Genomic DNA, 16,770 nt, shown 5'->3' with positions numbered 1-16,770 from the left:
GTAATTTTGATTGTAATCGTATTGATTAAGAACATCTTCTTTGGTTAAATATGCTATCCCTTCTGCTTAATTGAAGACTTGCGTGATTAAAAATTGTGATACCCCTTCAATGCTATTGCATCATGCCTCTAATAAGTATTGTTACGTGTATTGTGTTTCTTCTGCATCAGAGTTTTTTTGGCTAAGTTTTTCTGCTTCACACAGAGTCATAACATAATTCCCGACACTAATGAATTTAATAAATATATTTTCACTTGTACTTTTGTGTATGGCTATCCTTTGCATGTAAACAGTCTACTGCACACCTGTTGTAGCTGGAAAAAAATGGCGATTCAAGTCGGCTCAGGCTGAAAAATGACGAAAGAAGTCGACCCAGGTTGAAAAATGTGAGAGGGTAAACGCGCACGCAGCCCTCCGGCCACGCGCCGCCCTCCGGTCGCGGGAAAAATACGCGAAAAAAGTCGGCCAAGGCGCAAAAATGTCGAAAGAAGTCGACCCAGGCTGAAAGATGTGAGAGGGTAAGCAGCACGCAGCCCTCCCCACGCCGATAAGCGCGCGGACAACCCTCCGCACACGCGCCGCGCGGGGAAAAATACGCGAAGGGCCCAGGGGCAGGGGTACCGTAGTTTAGCTATGCCGTAGTTTAACAATGGTCGTATACTACTTAGGTTTGTACTCCTTGGTGCACTGCGAAACGTGTGCGATGTGCGACGCAAATTGTAACAGTCGTAGGATGGGACTCCTTTTCGGATGTAAAAGATACACACTATCGCGTGTTTTAGCAGATGAGCAACATTCTAGTTAAAGGGTACGATAAAGGAAGCTGTAAAATTGAAAGTCTATAACGTCATCCAAGCCACTTTGAGGGAATTGGGCGATTCACTTACCATGTATTCCGAAGCGTTGCCGTAAAGACCTCCCGATGTGCTAAAACTCTGTATTTGTCCCTAAGGCAATGAATCTGAACGCATGAGTGTCGGCGTCGACCACCGCTCGGACGATTCTTGGTCGTCCGTATGGTACTAAATTCCGGCTTTGTGAATTCTGTAGTATTTTATATTGTCCATGCAGCGTACGCTGTCGATCTTCGTTCAGACTTGGTTTGCACAAATGTGTGCGTACACGTACGACAGAAGCGATCAGAAAGTGGTGGTGATGATGGTGAAAGGGCTCGCCGTTGTCGGCCTCACAGAGCTTGGAAACGTCACGGCTGACGACTGTGGACAATGTGCGTCATGGGCCGACTTCTAAAGGAACTGCACTGACATATGTCTGGAAGCGTCTCAGGAAAACACAGGAATAAATCCAGACAGCACAGCCGACACCGGGATTAGTATCTGGGCACTTCACATACATGCGTGGTGCCGCAACTGTCACCCAACGCATGCGTTTCACCAAGTGTTGTGACGTTCAGTTAGTTTGGGCGCAACTCAAGTGTTAACGCGTGATTAATCCTCAGTCGTTCTATCTTGCTAGCTCCATGCATTCCATGTTTGGTACGGCCATGTTGAAACACGTATTGTTATGTGTAGGGAGAACGACTAGTAGGAAAATCACCTCTCTCGTGCTGCTCCGAATGAACAGCTTCAGCCATCGTTTCCCGTCATATTCTATGAAGGTGCAGGGCACGAGAGGTGAACTTTCCCGTCGCCGTTGTCCCCGTATGCGACAATATCGCATAGGAGGAGAAGTTATTCAGCACGAACGCATAGAAGGCAGCGATTGGTTCCGGCTTGGGGCTCGATGCGTTCGTTGGAGAAAATTAAAACGATGAACAATTACTATGGAAAGCGGAGCACAGGCGTCCAGATGGAACATAATTACACAGGATACCACACGCTCTTGCTGCTAGGGGCAAACAGAAGCTTTAAAAATATTGAGATAGGGAGCTACAAGTGCTACACTCCTAAAAAGAGGTGTACTTCGCTAGTAGAAACGGGTTAACAGCTACCTCCCAAGCAGCACATAATATTGGCCCCATTGGTTTCTCATTGGCGATACGGGTCCAATATGGGACACGTTTCGCCAAGATTTCCCCCATATTGGCTGAAACTGGGCAATACTGGCAATATGGAATTTTCCCCACGTAACCACTAACCTCCTTATATTTCGCTATGCTTGCTAATTATTGCATGTTGTCCCGTTTCGTCCACGTGTTCGTGAACCTCCCATTTTTCAGTAACCGGTCTGGAGCCAAGGTCACTGCGTTCACATAATCCCTTCCACACTCTAACAAAGCGGCCATTCACTCCGGCCGTAGAGGTCCGTACAGACACTTTCTTCCCTCCGGGCTGTTGACCCACAATTCCCATGAACCTTTAACACGTCGAACCTAACCCATTTAATACTCTTCTAATGATGCCCAGAAGAAGAACAGTCTCTGTTCGAAATATCGGCGGCTCCTGTCCTCAGGCAACTCCCTTCCTACAATGGTTACGGATGTACCACAACTTGTGATTGTGGTGATTTTGTTGCGGATTCCCGCTTTAATGATGGTGTGCGATAATTGCAAAACCAACGGGTAGCGACACCAAAGAATGCATTCTGCATGCGAGAAGTTTTGCCTGACTGATCTCGTGCAACGTTTTTATTTCACCGTCAGGTGTGAGGGCCACTCGTATCGGTGACCGCTTGACGAGCGACATTCAGGTGTCGTCAGCACGGTCTGGGGTAGGCGCGTGGAATGTAGCACATGCGCCTACGGAACCTGACAGGAGTCTCCAGCGACGAAGGAGCGAAGGCTGTGGGAGAAACAAAGTGGCCGAAAATTACGCAAAATACGTTGCGCATACGTGCACGCATCTCCTTTTCTAATTTTTATAGTCTCGTCCCACTTACAAAAAAAAAATCTAGTCCGCCAGATATCAAAATGTTAGTGCGCCGCAGATAAGGTGACTGGACACGGAGAGGTGACGCTCCCTCCTGCACTAGATAACGTAGTAACGTAATCCATCGTACTCACTCTGATTGCGTATCAGCTGCTAACACTGGCCGTATGACACTACACTGGGGCATAAAGTGTGTTTTGGCTGCTGATGGCGTATGGTAGCGCTGGGGTATTCTTCTGGTCCGCTGTTGTGTTTCTTTATCTCCAACGGCGTACGCAGTTGACGGACTAGATTTATTTTCCTTGGTAAGTTGAACACGGCTGTAGTCTTTGTTGTACGGAATCCTAACGCGACCACTGGTCCAGTGAAGTTTCACAGTGTGTGACAGCGGTACCCGTGACAGGATGTGCACGGTTGGCGTCACAGCGACTGCCGGGTGAATTGATCTTACACTGTGACCCTTCACATAAGAGCAGAGAACTCTGTTTCGCAAAAGCCTAAACATTCCAAAAAGGGTCCTCAATTCAGAGCAGTGACACTCAGTAAAAGCCAAGGGGGCCGGACTTTGCCGAAGAGGCATTACCATAAGGGAGGCACCATCCGTTGGGGATGGAAGGCGTTGTCTTGCATTGGTTGCTTCATTCCACTAAACTTTACTTAGTTTTTTCCTAAGTTCTTCGCATGTTATCTTAAATTCAGCATACTATGTGTGCATCTCACATACATTTGTTAAACGAATAAGCCATGATCATTTTCCAGTACATCACTTGCTTGTGTGCTGTCGTTTGTACGTCACTTTGTTATTACAGAAACTCATGAGACAGAAACAAAATGGCGGACGGTTTTGGTTTTGCATACATCCGGTTCCCGTTGGGTCGCAGAGTAGAATGAAGGCGACGGTTAACTGTCTCTCGTCATCTTCCGATTCCTATCGCCCTCAGAAATGCATGCTATATTGCTATATGTTATGTGCTATATATTAATTTATTTGGCTAGCAGATCAAATAAGTCCTCATTCACATCCCTGCTTGAACATATCATAGGAGCTTCATCCATGCCGCTGGCAAGCAAAGGTTTGACAGTGCCGAGGACGATCTCACAGATAAAATATAATTAGGCTTCCGTTCCAAAAGGACGTAATTCATTGGTGTAATTCATTGGTGTAAGGACGTAATTCATTGATGGATAAGGGAGTGAAAGAGCGTCTTTTTGCGCTTCGCCGCGACCAGCCGCGACAAAAATACGTAAACCGAAACCAATTAATTACTGCAACAAATGACCCGCTTCGGTGGCAGATTTTTCTCTGAAAGGTGTCCACTGAAGGTCCCAAAAGGGGTAGTACCCATTTTAATACCGACAGCGCCCTGCTTTAGAAGTTACGCTTTTTTTACGAAACTCATTTGCATTTTTATTTAAATAATGAGCGCCTCCCGCTCATTCACGCGGTGCGCATCTTGTAGGCGGTATTGGACAGATACTTGTAAAAAAGAAAGTTATTCGATTGGTGCACCGGTTCGCGAATTATTTAGCCCGGGGATTTAACTGAAACACCCTGTATATCCTCGATTCTAGTGACTCTACTTGACCCCGGGTACTGGGCTAGTTTGGCACAGAACAGTTCTGTGTTCGTCACAGCTGCTACTGATTTGATTCTGGGATCCATTCACAATTTGTGCAGATACACTTGTTCGTACTTCACTTTTTCATAAACACCCTCCGAATTTGCCAAAATGAAAACTCCGAAAACTCTAGACCCTAGATATAACTGACAACGTTGACCCTGTGATACCGATAGCACCACTAACTCTACACGCACCTAGAACTGCCGCACGTACGCAACACGATATACAGGGCTTGCCACGCTTCCTTCGCTGACCACCGATCCCGCCATCCATAACTCCATCGGCCCGTTACGTTGTGGCACGTGACTTCGCTGGGTTGCTCGCAAACGGAGCAGCTTCGCTGTAGGTTAGCCGACTGAAACTCGTCGACTAAGGGCCGGGTCCCATAGCAGCGGTTCGGCAGCAGCGACACGGCAACATGGCAGCAGAGCAGTCTTCTGCTGCGGCGGCTCTGCTGCTAGAGGTGTCCCATAGCTTCGTTTTGAAGCTATGGGACACCTCTCTCTCTCTCTCTCTCTCTCTCTCTCTATATATATATATATATATATATATATATATATATATATCGTGGTCAACCGCATTCGTTTATTTCAACTTATATATATATATATATATATATAATTGTTTTAAATTATAAATCTTTTATTCTTATTTTATAATATTATAAAATATAATTTTATCAATATATGAAAATTATATATAAATTTTTATATATTTTTATATTAAACTGTATATAGTTTAGTGTACTTCATATAATCTAGTGTTATTTCTAGAAGAAATGAATTCGTGGAAAATATGAATTCAACTACTTTAAATTGACATTTGCAAGTCCGCAGTTAGGAAGAATAGTAGACTACATACAGTATTGATGACGTTCTAAATGTCTCGCTCTTAGATGCCGTCACTTGAGTGATCTAGAAGATCTCGAGCTCATCCTTCTCCATTACCAGCTCTACCAACCCCTTCAGATTTACACTTTCAGTGTCAAAATTTCTTGGTCCATGGCCAAATACAGCCCACCAGGCTGTGCCCTTAAAGCGCTTGGAAAGTTTTTGGAAACCACAGGACTTGGGTCCTCACTGTGAGGCGACCCATTATTCTATTTCACCACATCACCGCCAGCAATGGGGTAGAGTGGCGATGTGAAACTCCCACTCATAATCATTCAAATAAACTTGTTGTTTTAAATGGCTCGTTAACCAATGGAAGAAACTGTGGACTGAGGAGAAACGTCAACGTCTGGGCTGCGGACAGGAACAGGAACTAAGGTGATTGGTACGAGCTATAAGCTAATTTAGAGTGCCCCTCTCTCCCCCCTCAAAGTACCTTAAACATCCCTCCTCTCCGCCTACGTTGAACATCCTACTTCATTTATGTCTTGGCGGTCTACGTGTCTCACACTCTATTCTCCCGAAATATTTTCTCTCTGAGTGGTAGGTGGAAGTATCGGAAGATTATTTTCTACCCCAGTCACACGGGCAGTCACCACTGATCATTTGAGCGATAACCAATGAAACATACGCACGGCGCCATCTAGGGTGTTACGTGTCAACGTCTAGAAGAGCACTGGATAGAATGCTCCCTTGACAGGTTGGCACGTTGCACGCTAGGTTCCTCTAGCGCACGTTCAATGGTCATTGCTTTCAATGATCATTGGATACTGTCCGTGTGACAGCTAGGGGTATTATACGGTTGAGAAGCACGATGTCAGAGTGTGCACACTTCTCCAACGTCGGCTCCACTGCACTACTGACAGTCTTCCGAAGTGGTGCCGAGAGTCCGGTGTCGCTAAGAGACAGACGCCCAGGGCTCGCACTGATGACACGTACTCTTGCAGATCCCGAAAGCATGAACTTTTAGGGGTTATTTAAAAAAAATGCGGTAGTGCGAGGTCTTTACTGGCGACTTCCGTATTTTCAGTACCGAGTCTCCGGCCTCTGGTGATTGATAAGAGCAAATAAATAATATGACTTTTTCTTTTCTCATTTTCGTAAAATGTATCACCAACTGTGCGATATCTACCTAGAAAGCCTGTGTCGTGAAGACCGCGGAAAATTTCCCCAATTCGATATCAGCACACCCCGTTTTCAACCGCAGTGACTGCTCTCTCCCGCTTGCACAAAGAAATGGCTACCCCCCCCCCCCCCCAACCAAAGTGAAGAATTGCCCCTCCGCCACCGGCGCTTGTGGATGTGCGCATTCAATATCACTTTTAATATCAAGCATTTTGTGATGGAGCGTCTCAGCACCCATTGCACTTTTGTAAGCCCAATCACTTTCATACTCTCTATGTGTCTTTCATACTGTTTGATGTGCCTCTAGGACCTTACCTTGGGCAGCAGCCCTGATTGAACGCTGCAAGGCTCGATGATGCAACGCTTCCACCTCGGAAACGGCGCCTGCGCAGAGGGTCGTTAGACAGTGCAACTCATCGACCACGAAGGCTGACACGAATACTCACAACAAGCGACCAGAACGAACAGAATAATGATGGCCGTCTTCATGATGATTGTCTTCAGAGCCTGCTGTGAGAGGTGGTGATATTACAGCCTTTCCCATTCTCTCTGCTTCCTTGAGCATTTTTTTTTAAATTTCGTGTTAGCGCCGCGAAGCAAGTGTGGCTATGAGCGGCGTACAGATGTATGTATGTACTATGGTACGCGTTCTGGGCCGACTTCACGAAGAACCCTTGAGGTTGAGGAGGTAATAGGGGCAGAGGCAGTAGACAGCAAGGAGAAAGGACCAGTAAGCCTGTGTCCCTACGAAACTCCTCAACCTCAATGTACTGATACCACCCATCGATACGCCAGCCTGCTTGCATTTGAATGATCGGCTCATCACTTTCTTGAGTGTAACGAGCTTCTTGGCAAAGTTTCTTAGTTTTCTAATCTGTTCGTTATTATTATGTTATTATTGCAAATACAATTCTCTAAATGTGTACCGTCGATCCATGTTTATCCTGTACTCGCCATTCCCTGATAATAGGCAGGGATAATAGCGGGACATCCAGATAAATGAAACAGAGCAGGAGATGAGTCATCCGTTATCAACAACTACTGCGTCTATTTGAGAGAACATAGGTAACTAGTCCATCATAATCTGCATAATCATTACTGCGGACCAGTTGAGACACCGCAGTGTTTCCGAAGGTGTGGGAACTTGAAAAAAAAAAAGGCGGGGGAGAGGGACAACAAACTATGTCCTTAGCCACATGATGCTCTCCGACTGTTCTGCGTCTCAAGGAAGCTCGTGGCAGCGGACTCCGAGGTACAGAAAACAAGCTCAGTTTAGTGAAAATAGGAACATCAATTCCTGCTGCCGTGCGAAATATTTGTTGCCCGGCTTGTTCACTCTGACAATGTCCAGCGTGAAATCAAATTTCAGCACCAATTTCGCGTGTTACTGTTCAAGCATTCAAGTTGGAAAGCTTGTGGTATCGCGAAAAGCATCGGGGGTCAAGACACGATACCGTATATGTTTGGTGAGTCACGGGATAGCAGCGTTTAGGATGTGCTGACTGTAGACAATGAGCTCCTGTACACACCCATCTGTTCCATCTGTGACGCTGACTTGAAAAATCATTGGTCTTCTGTTCAAATAATGCCGATGGCGTTCGCTATGCACGTCGTACATCTTCAAGAGTCAACACGCGGAGTTCATCATCTCTGAATATCCAGACACTTCGTGGATGATATCTCTTTCTTTTTGCGTATTATCCAGCTCCGTTGACGATCATCATCATAATCATAAAGCATGTTTCATAACAGCCTGAAACGAATGAGCTCGTCAATGCGGTGTACATGGGTAATATAGGAAAGGAAAAAAATCTGAAATCGGCGGTGAGGGGCTGAAATTTCGTTACGAAAAGCCCTTCCCTTTGACAGGTACCCTAATTCATTCATCGGGGTAAGTGAGGGCTGTTCTTGGGTATTTTCCTCTGGGTTTCCAGGAAATTCATATGCGGATCCGGGAACCGAAGACCAGATAAACGGAAGCAAATTGCATGGAGTGAAATCGTTATTTGAAACGAAATTGTTATTCCCGGCATAACGCGGGATCCCCATCAAATGAACCCCGGGGATCGACTGTGTTCAATGGTAACGTCAATTTGTCAATCACACTGTTCAAAGATCTATAGGAAATTAGAAACGGTATTTTTTTGCATTTTTAATAAAAGATTGCACAACTCGCAAAAAAACATCCTGACTTGCTAAGAGGCTTAATTTTATGCTGAGTGAATAAACAGAATTGTGACGCCAGTATGGTCACGGTTTTAGTGTTTTAGTCTCTTCATACACAGTCTTAGAAAAAAAGTGGAGCAGTTACATCTGCTAGAAGGTAATTGTTGTTATGCCTAAAAGGTTGCAAACTTGTACCTGCTACCTGACTCTTAAGACAGAACTTCACCGCACAGCACTTTGTCCGGCAACCATTGCCACGGATTATAAGGTTCTGATTCGGCGAGCGAGGGGGGGCGTACGCTTTTTTTGTAGCAATTTGGACATGTTATAATTGCTTTTACCACCCTTTTACACCCCTTATCGGACTAATTCATATTCATTTGTGAACTGAGCGACTCCAAACTTATGCACCTGCCCCGTTTGCTTTATAAGGATCGCCTGCACGACTTCCCTACATACCTTGCCCATTCACTCTAAATCCTGTGACCATCCATGTGCCAGTTCAAAAAGTTCCCTCAGAAAGTGCAACCGGTACACAGCTGCAACCGTCTGGAAACAGCCATAACAGTTATCAAATAGCAAGCACAGCGATCCTCATCGCCAAATTTCAGCAGGAACAAAGCCGTCAATTTGGTATGAAATGGCTTTGTGCCCGCTGAATAATATGTGTGCCTCCTGAACCTTGTACTCGTGTGGTTGTTGAATAATGCGTGCGCCGGCTGAATATGCGTGCCTTCGTTGGAGCGTACTACTTTGCTACGGGCTCCGCCGGTGAGGAGTGACATGGCACAACGTATTCTCCCGCGGTGCGTTCGTCCCCGCTTCCCGTTTTCTTGCTCGCTGTCTGCAATTTCAGAAGGATGACACCTTGCTTTTTAAGTACAGGTCAGTTGTTTGCTTAAGATAAGTCAATTTAGTTGTGATGCATCGTACGACGCCTGCGTTTTGCTCGTGTTTAACAATCAAAGTACATTCTGTTGCAGACGGTGGACGCATTGCAAATGGCGGCAGGAGACGATCGGCTGCATCGGTGAAGCGACGATGTACATTACAAGCGAGGTTAGTTGTATTCTTTCGTTATAGCTGACCGTGGGACTGTATCGATTGCGAGGAGGTTAGTGACAAAATGGAGTACTATTCCAGAATTAACGTTGGAGCAATACCAGCGTGATATCCACTTCGGTTTCTTTACAGGTTGTTTCCTGTCTCAACGGTCACATATACGCGTGCAAGATTCCAACTGCTTCTCACATCGAATTGGTGCTTCTCACATCGAACACTGTTGCTACTTAGTAGATGGGTAGAAATCCAGCGAACCGCTAGAGATGCAGGAAGGGAGTTGCTACTTGTTGGACAACTGCTCCTCGGTCATTTTGTTTAAGGAACTCTCGTCACTAAGGATCGTCACTGTGCTTTGCCGTGCCATCATGTTCGAAGTTTCGAGGATTGTGTGTTCGGCGTTTGGAGGACAGCCTGATGCATCCGATCATCGGATGCGTTGTGTGCCGTGCAACGTGTGCTCTATATGTGTGTGTTGGGGTTAGTGAACCATGTATGCTTTTCATTCGGCAAACGATGATGTACTGGATGCAATTTAAAGCCAAGGCAAACCCAATAAAATTTGGTGTTTCATGTTCGATGTGCTTAGAGGACTTTCTTCCTTGCTTTTTCTTCTTCTTTTTTTCTTTTTTTTGCGAAGTGTGGAGGTAATTTTTCTCTTAGGAAACTCGAGAGGCGCAATGTGTTTCGCGTATTAGTGAGTACAAGTAACCCTTCGATACGTCCGGTACACTGTGGCTCCTTGCGTCAGCAGTGATGTCGTACCAGTTGCTTCAGGGGGCACATGCCATCTGCAGCTTTCGCAGGCACCGCGTGCCCCTTGAAGTCATCTGGCACATTTTTTTTTTAATGTGCCAGTTGGTCAGACGGCACCTATCCGTCACTGGGTTTAGAGTTGTTCTGAATTTTACCATGGGTATCAGCTGGACAGATGGGGCGAGCAGCCGCTTTTTTATTTTTATTTTATTTTATTTATTTACCCTCATGGCTTAGAGCGTAGAAGAGGGGAGGGGCATAGGTTACAGTGTAAAGTAGCTATGATATAAATATTCATTTAGAGTGCAGTTGAAAGTGAAAAACTATACAAGCCTACAAACAACACGTATAAGTGGTTTGGTATTATCAGCATGTTAATATATATAGATGTATCAAAAGTATGGCCATGACGTTAATTAACAATGTCGTGAATGATTATTGCGAGTAAAGGTGATCATATAAGGCCTCTTTGAAGTTAGAGCTCTCTGAAATCGAGGTTATAGAACCAGCGAGGCCGTTCCATTCTTGGAAAGTCTTTGGCATGAAGGAGTCAAAACATGATATGAAGCGACAAAATGGAACTTGCACCTTATGCTTATGGTCAAGTCGAGACGAGATGTAAGATGGGCGCGATAATGAAGAAGAACGCAGTACTTGATTATGGCAGTAAATTTTATGAAACAAGGAGAGGCGTGCTGCCTTGCGGCGCAGTGACAAAGGCGGTAAGTTAAGGACCGATTTCATAAATGTTACGCTTGCTGTACGATTACAATTAACTCAAATGAAGCGAGCGGCGCGGTTCTGAATACTTTCAAGATTCTGAATAATTGACTGATGTCCCGGATCCCATATAGAAGCTGTGTACTCAAGCTTTGGTATTACAAGTGTTCGGTATAGGGTGAGTTTGAGATTAACTGTCGAAAGACCAGAGTTGCGCCTGATGAAACCTGGAGTGTGTGTTGCATTATTGTTAGAGATGTACTCGATGTGTGGGCGCCAGGAAAGGTTAGAGGATATGTAAACGCCAAGATATTTATACACTGGAACTGTTTCAAGCCCCGCATCGCCCATCAGATAGCAAGTGCTTGTACCGTTGTTGCGTGATATCCTCATGTGTTTACCTTTAGTTAGATTTACCTCCATGCGCCATGTTAAGCACCAGGTTAATAATGATTCATTATTAACCTCGTGCTCAACATGGCGCATTCATTAATAATGAATGCAGGTCTACCTGAAGGGCGTTAATGCCGGATGCATTGGTTATTTCGCGGTGAATTACCCAGGCAGCACAATGTACTGCAAGTCGAGCGTTGACTGCTATGAAAGAACGAGTGAAACTCAAGAGGTTGGAAACACGCGAATAAATGATACGTTCCATTATTTTACATGAAATGCTAGTTAGAGAAATGGGATGGAAGTTCTGAGAATTATGTTTGTCGCCTGGCTTAAATAATGGAACGACCTTCCCAACTTTCCAGTCCTCAGAAATCCGCCCAGTGGCCAATGATTGGACAAAGCTACGGGAAAGAAATAACAAAGAGTACGTAGCTGTACTTTTGAGAAATTTGGAGTTGATGTTGTCATGCTCAGCACTGGATGAAAGTTGAAGATTGTCGATGACCTTTTGATGCCGAAATGGTCAATGGTGATGGGATCTATTACAGAATAATCGTAGGGTATTAGTCCGGACAATGTACTGGACGAAGTGGGGAAAAGATGCATAATGTAAAAACCCCGAGACTAGGGAACACGATGGGACAGACACAACACGAACCCTTCGTGTTCCCTAGTCTCGGGGTTTTTACATTATGCATCATCTTCACCAGCTCGCTTGCTTCGTAGCCATTTTTTTTCATTGGGGGAAAAGGTTTAGCAAATACAGCATTTATAATAACATCTCCATCCTCAGTACATAATGCAATTGCAGTGTCGTGCTTGGGTTTGACAATATTCCAAAACTGTTTAGGATTTCCTTACAACATGTCAGGTAGGGTATTATTATAAAATGTATTCTTTGCATCACTCAAGGCTGATTTGTACACTACTGACGCGCTACGAAAGGACCCAAGTTTTGATGGGCTGGGCGACAATTTTGTCGCTCGGAATAACCGTTTGCTTTTACGATTACGTTATCTTTTAAGCGTATCATTGAATCATGGTGATTGTGCCCGAACAGAAACAACAACCTTAGGAATGTGCTTGTCAATTAGATGTATTACTTTAACCTTGTATGTGTTCCAGTTACTCTCAAGTGATCGCAACGACTAGTCGGTTAGGAACTGGTCGAGGTGCGCAAAAAGCTCGCCGTTTATTGTTGGAAATTTTGCCTCGTTGTAACCTGTAATTATTTTATTGGTTTCACAGCGTTCCGGAGCAACGTTAATGTAGTAGTGGAGCACATAATCATGGCTCTGTCCATCGAAAATATAGAGATTACTGACACTGTTAGCGGCATTGGTTAGTAATAAAACCAGCACGTTAGAAGTACTTCGGGTAACTCTGTTTGGACATTTCACTTGTTGTGACAGATTGAACGTTTTACATACATCTAAAAAGCAATGCATTCGCCGGAGGATACGCTTGAATGTTGAGGGCAAGCCAGATTATCGAGGCGTTACTGTAGACGGGTTGTCCCCGATGGCATTCTGGTGTTCCTTAAGGCTGACGGTTAAGCACCGGGCTTGGGTCATCTACGGCCCGTATCTACGTATATACCCCCCCCCCCCCCCGAGTACCATCAAAAATTGGCCTTGTCCACGACGGTGCACTCTTCTGCCAGTGCCTCCTAGTTTACCGTCTTGATCTCTGCCTCAGTTCAGTATGCTCATTGCGGAGAAGTCCACGAGCACCCATACCGGGACCCCATCTCGTTTAACCTATGGGATAGCTGGTGCCCGTAGGGAATAACCGCACCCCTGTGACTATTTCCTTCAAGTTTCTTGTCCGACGGGTGGATCCCAACCTCTCACTTAGCAAACTACTCTCAATGGCGACTATGAAGTCCTCCGGGTAGCCGGCCTTGCTGAGTCTGCCAATCTATTGTCTTAAGCTGGTCCCGATCTGGTGCTGGTAGGGTCTTTTTAGAGGTCTTTATCCTATTGGAATGGTTGGAAGAAAAATGGAGCAACGGCTTATCAGTTCTTTGCTTGCATAGCTCAAACAAAGGTGATCGTCTTTGTTCATTACCATGTACTGTGTACTGTACAGTACATTATTATGTACTGTACTGTACGTATAGTGCTGTATTACTGTACAACTGTACTGTACTGTACTGTACGTATAGTGCTGTATTACTGTACAACTGTACTGTACTGTACTGTACAACACTGTACTGAGTCGAGTACTGTTGAGCACGTAGAGTAATGTACAATACAGTATAGTGGTGTACAGTACTGCAGTGTACAGTATTACAGTACTGTACGTACTTGCTGTACTGTGGAACGTATGTAGAACGCGTATACAACGCCACGTGTTTCGTGGAACCCACCCTACGGACGTCCTGTACTATTCTGTGGAACGTACCTAGAACCACTGATGGGAAGTAGTTAGACTACTGATTAAACTATATCAAAGTAACTGAAAAGTAGTCAGAAACTAGCTCTGGGAATGTAATTATAACTTGTAGCTAAACCACATTTTCCTGTGGTTAACTACAGTAGTTAGGTCACTGCGGGCAACAACTACTTCGTATTATTTTCCCCTATTCTTTCAGCGGTGTCAAGCAGCATAGTGTTCAGGCAGCAAGCATGTTCCTACGATGGCTCGAGAACGAAAGCCCCCCCCCCCCTTCTTGTGTGTTGATAGGTTTTCAATATACCGGCCTCGGTAGATCAGTCGGTATAGTGTTCGCCTTCTGATTCCGAGATCGCGGGATCGAACGCGGCCGAGGACGCCAGCAACTTGGTGGCAGGGTACAAGTTGCTTAGACACGCCGTCTTCCGCGAGGGACGTTAAATAAGGGGTGCCGTGTGATGAGCTTTCATCACACGTTAAAGAATCCTCAGGTGGGCAAAAGCAATCCACAGACAGACCGCTGTGGCGTCGCTCATGATCTCAGTTGTCTCGCGACGTAAACCCCCAATTATTATTATTATTATAGATTTCCAATAGATCACCCGGCCTTCGTTTTGGTTATTATGATTGTTTATTTTTTTTTTTTGCTACGTTGGAGTAGTCCTCAGCAGTGTTGGCTCTCGCTCACTCAAGTTATGTTTCCCTTTTTCCAGAAGTTCTCATGCAGTGACGACAACCCCAACTTTGTACCTTTTTTGGGATCATCCACCTCGTAACAAGGACGGCTATAAAACAATACTGTCTTATGGAAATTATACTGTTTGGATCTGAAACTAAAATAAACTGTACTGAAATGCGACTGTTTGAACAACGTCGCAAAAGGGGAAACACAAATAGATATTCTGATTGTCACCGTGTGGGAATATAATTGAAAAATGTTATCGGCCGTCACAAAATTTACCGAAAGATCCTTCCAAGCAGGTGCGGTATCAGAGAAACCACATTTATAGCCACAGGGGAGGGCGATGAAATGTGCTGATCTCTCGACGAGTACAATCGACCAACGTTAAGATTCGTGAATCTTACGAAAGGCGTCCATCTTTCGGGTAAGAAGGTGTTTCGTAAGAAGGTAAGAAGAATCTTTCGGGTAAGTTGGAGAAACTGGATTTCCAAGAACGTCACGTTAAGAGAATCCTTACGATAGTGATATACAGTTTGCTTTTGTTTTGTAAAAGCAGCTTGGGCCAGGACTAGGGAAAACATGGACATAAACTTACCAGACGTCGATGCTGAAGAATTAATATCGAACAGCGTTCGTGGCTTTTATAAGGGCGTCTGTCGTGACTTCCGCCAGTCACGCGCACGACACGGGCGTCGTCCTAATTGGCTGCTCAACTGCAAATAAGAAAAGACGCCACTGCGAGATTGTAGAGAGGGTCACTACGAAGGGAGAGAATGGGACGTGAAGGAGATTATTTCTCAGTGTTCGGAATCCACTCTGAGGGGACATGGAGAGGGGGAGCCCCTGCCATTACTGCACAGGTTGCTAAAAACAGAGAGAGGTAGGCAAGAGCCGACACACACTTTTGTACATCTGGATGTACGGTTATCCACTAACGGTAGAAGAGGGATGCTTGAAGGAAAACGGACAACAAGTCGTCGTGGTCAGTGCAAAGAATATGTTAAAGCTAACGCTAACCGTCATTTTAGAAGAAAAAAAAACGAAAGGCTCGAAAAGAAGTAATCGCACGGTGGGTTTGCTGAACGGATACATTAGTAAATACCGGAAGAAAAAAATACGAATGGAACGCTGCTTCAATGGAAGACACTACATACGCACCAAGTAACGAAATGAAGAGAACGTCTCTCTAACCCATAACATGCACGGCAGCACAAACACTTGTAAAAAGGATGTCATTCGAATGGTGTCGTATATTGGCTTTCGAGTTCTTGAAATAATTTGCACAGTGGTTACACTAAAACGCCAACGCTGAGGTATGCCACACCAAACATCGGCAATTTTCTGCTCTCACCTAACTTTACTGACATCTCTTTCGGCAACGAAACAAGTTAGAATGGTTTTCTATATATTGAACGATAGTAAAAACATTGCACATTAAAAGCGTACTTCATTTACGGATATCTGACCTGCCGCCGACGAGCTATGAGCGCTAAAAAGTGTAAATTTTTGTCATATCTGTTGACTTTGGCATTTTTTCTTCAGCGTCCCTTTAAAGTGACACTATTTTCACTTCGTACAGGTATACTAGAGTGCCCAGACTTTACGTGTGTTACCTATGAGGGCTGTGACGGGAATGGAATGCCATCAGTAAGGCTGCAAAGTCGCGAGAAAAAATCAAGTCGCGAAGACGGCGCCACCTTACCCCCTGTCCATGTGTGGACTGGTTGATCATAGGAATCTCCGGGTACCTGCTTTCGTCTTCACTTGAGGTCGTTTACAACATATATTTTTTTCACTGTACTGTCTGAAATAAAAAAAATGTCATCGGCGGACCTTGGTCGATTTAAAATGGAATTACCCTCCACTAATTCGCGACGGATTTCCGGCGTTATTGTCGTTGATGAACGCGGGTAGTACGGCATTCTATAGCTCCGAAATCGACGGAGATGGACGCGACATTCCCTTTAAAGAACTTCAGAAGTACAGAATGCCAAGTGGCCCTGTCAAAAGCAAGTTTATTACGATGATTTCACTTTCCACGATTCGAGGGAAAGAAGATGAATGCACCACTTCATCTTTCTTACCAACAATATTGATGAACTTGTTCATATGAACCGCTGCATCTAAAT

The 16,770-nt window shown here is 44.9% G+C and overlaps 1 long non-coding RNA gene across 1 annotated transcript; it reads right to left on the bottom strand.

Annotated features, from left to right (window-relative positions):
* Positions 1-2,569: 2,569 nt before the first annotated feature.
* LOC135375889 (uncharacterized) lies at positions 2,570-15,323 on the bottom strand. Its single transcript, XR_010417424.1, has 4 exons — positions 15,237-15,323; positions 6,912-6,975; positions 6,781-6,849; positions 2,570-2,741 (listed from the first exon to the last, which is right to left on the bottom strand). It is a non-coding gene; the product is annotated as an uncharacterized LOC135375889 (long non-coding RNA).
* Positions 15,324-16,770: the final 1,447 nt, after the last annotated feature.

This window comes from Ornithodoros turicata, unplaced genomic scaffold (assembly GCF_037126465.1).
Source record: "Ornithodoros turicata isolate Travis unplaced genomic scaffold, ASM3712646v1 ctg00000952.1, whole genome shotgun sequence".
In the NCBI taxonomy this organism is placed as follows: Eukaryota; Metazoa; Arthropoda; class Arachnida; order Ixodida; family Argasidae; genus Ornithodoros; species Ornithodoros turicata.
Note: the sequence above shows the minus strand (reverse complement) of the source record. Positions and strands in the feature narration are given on the sequence as shown.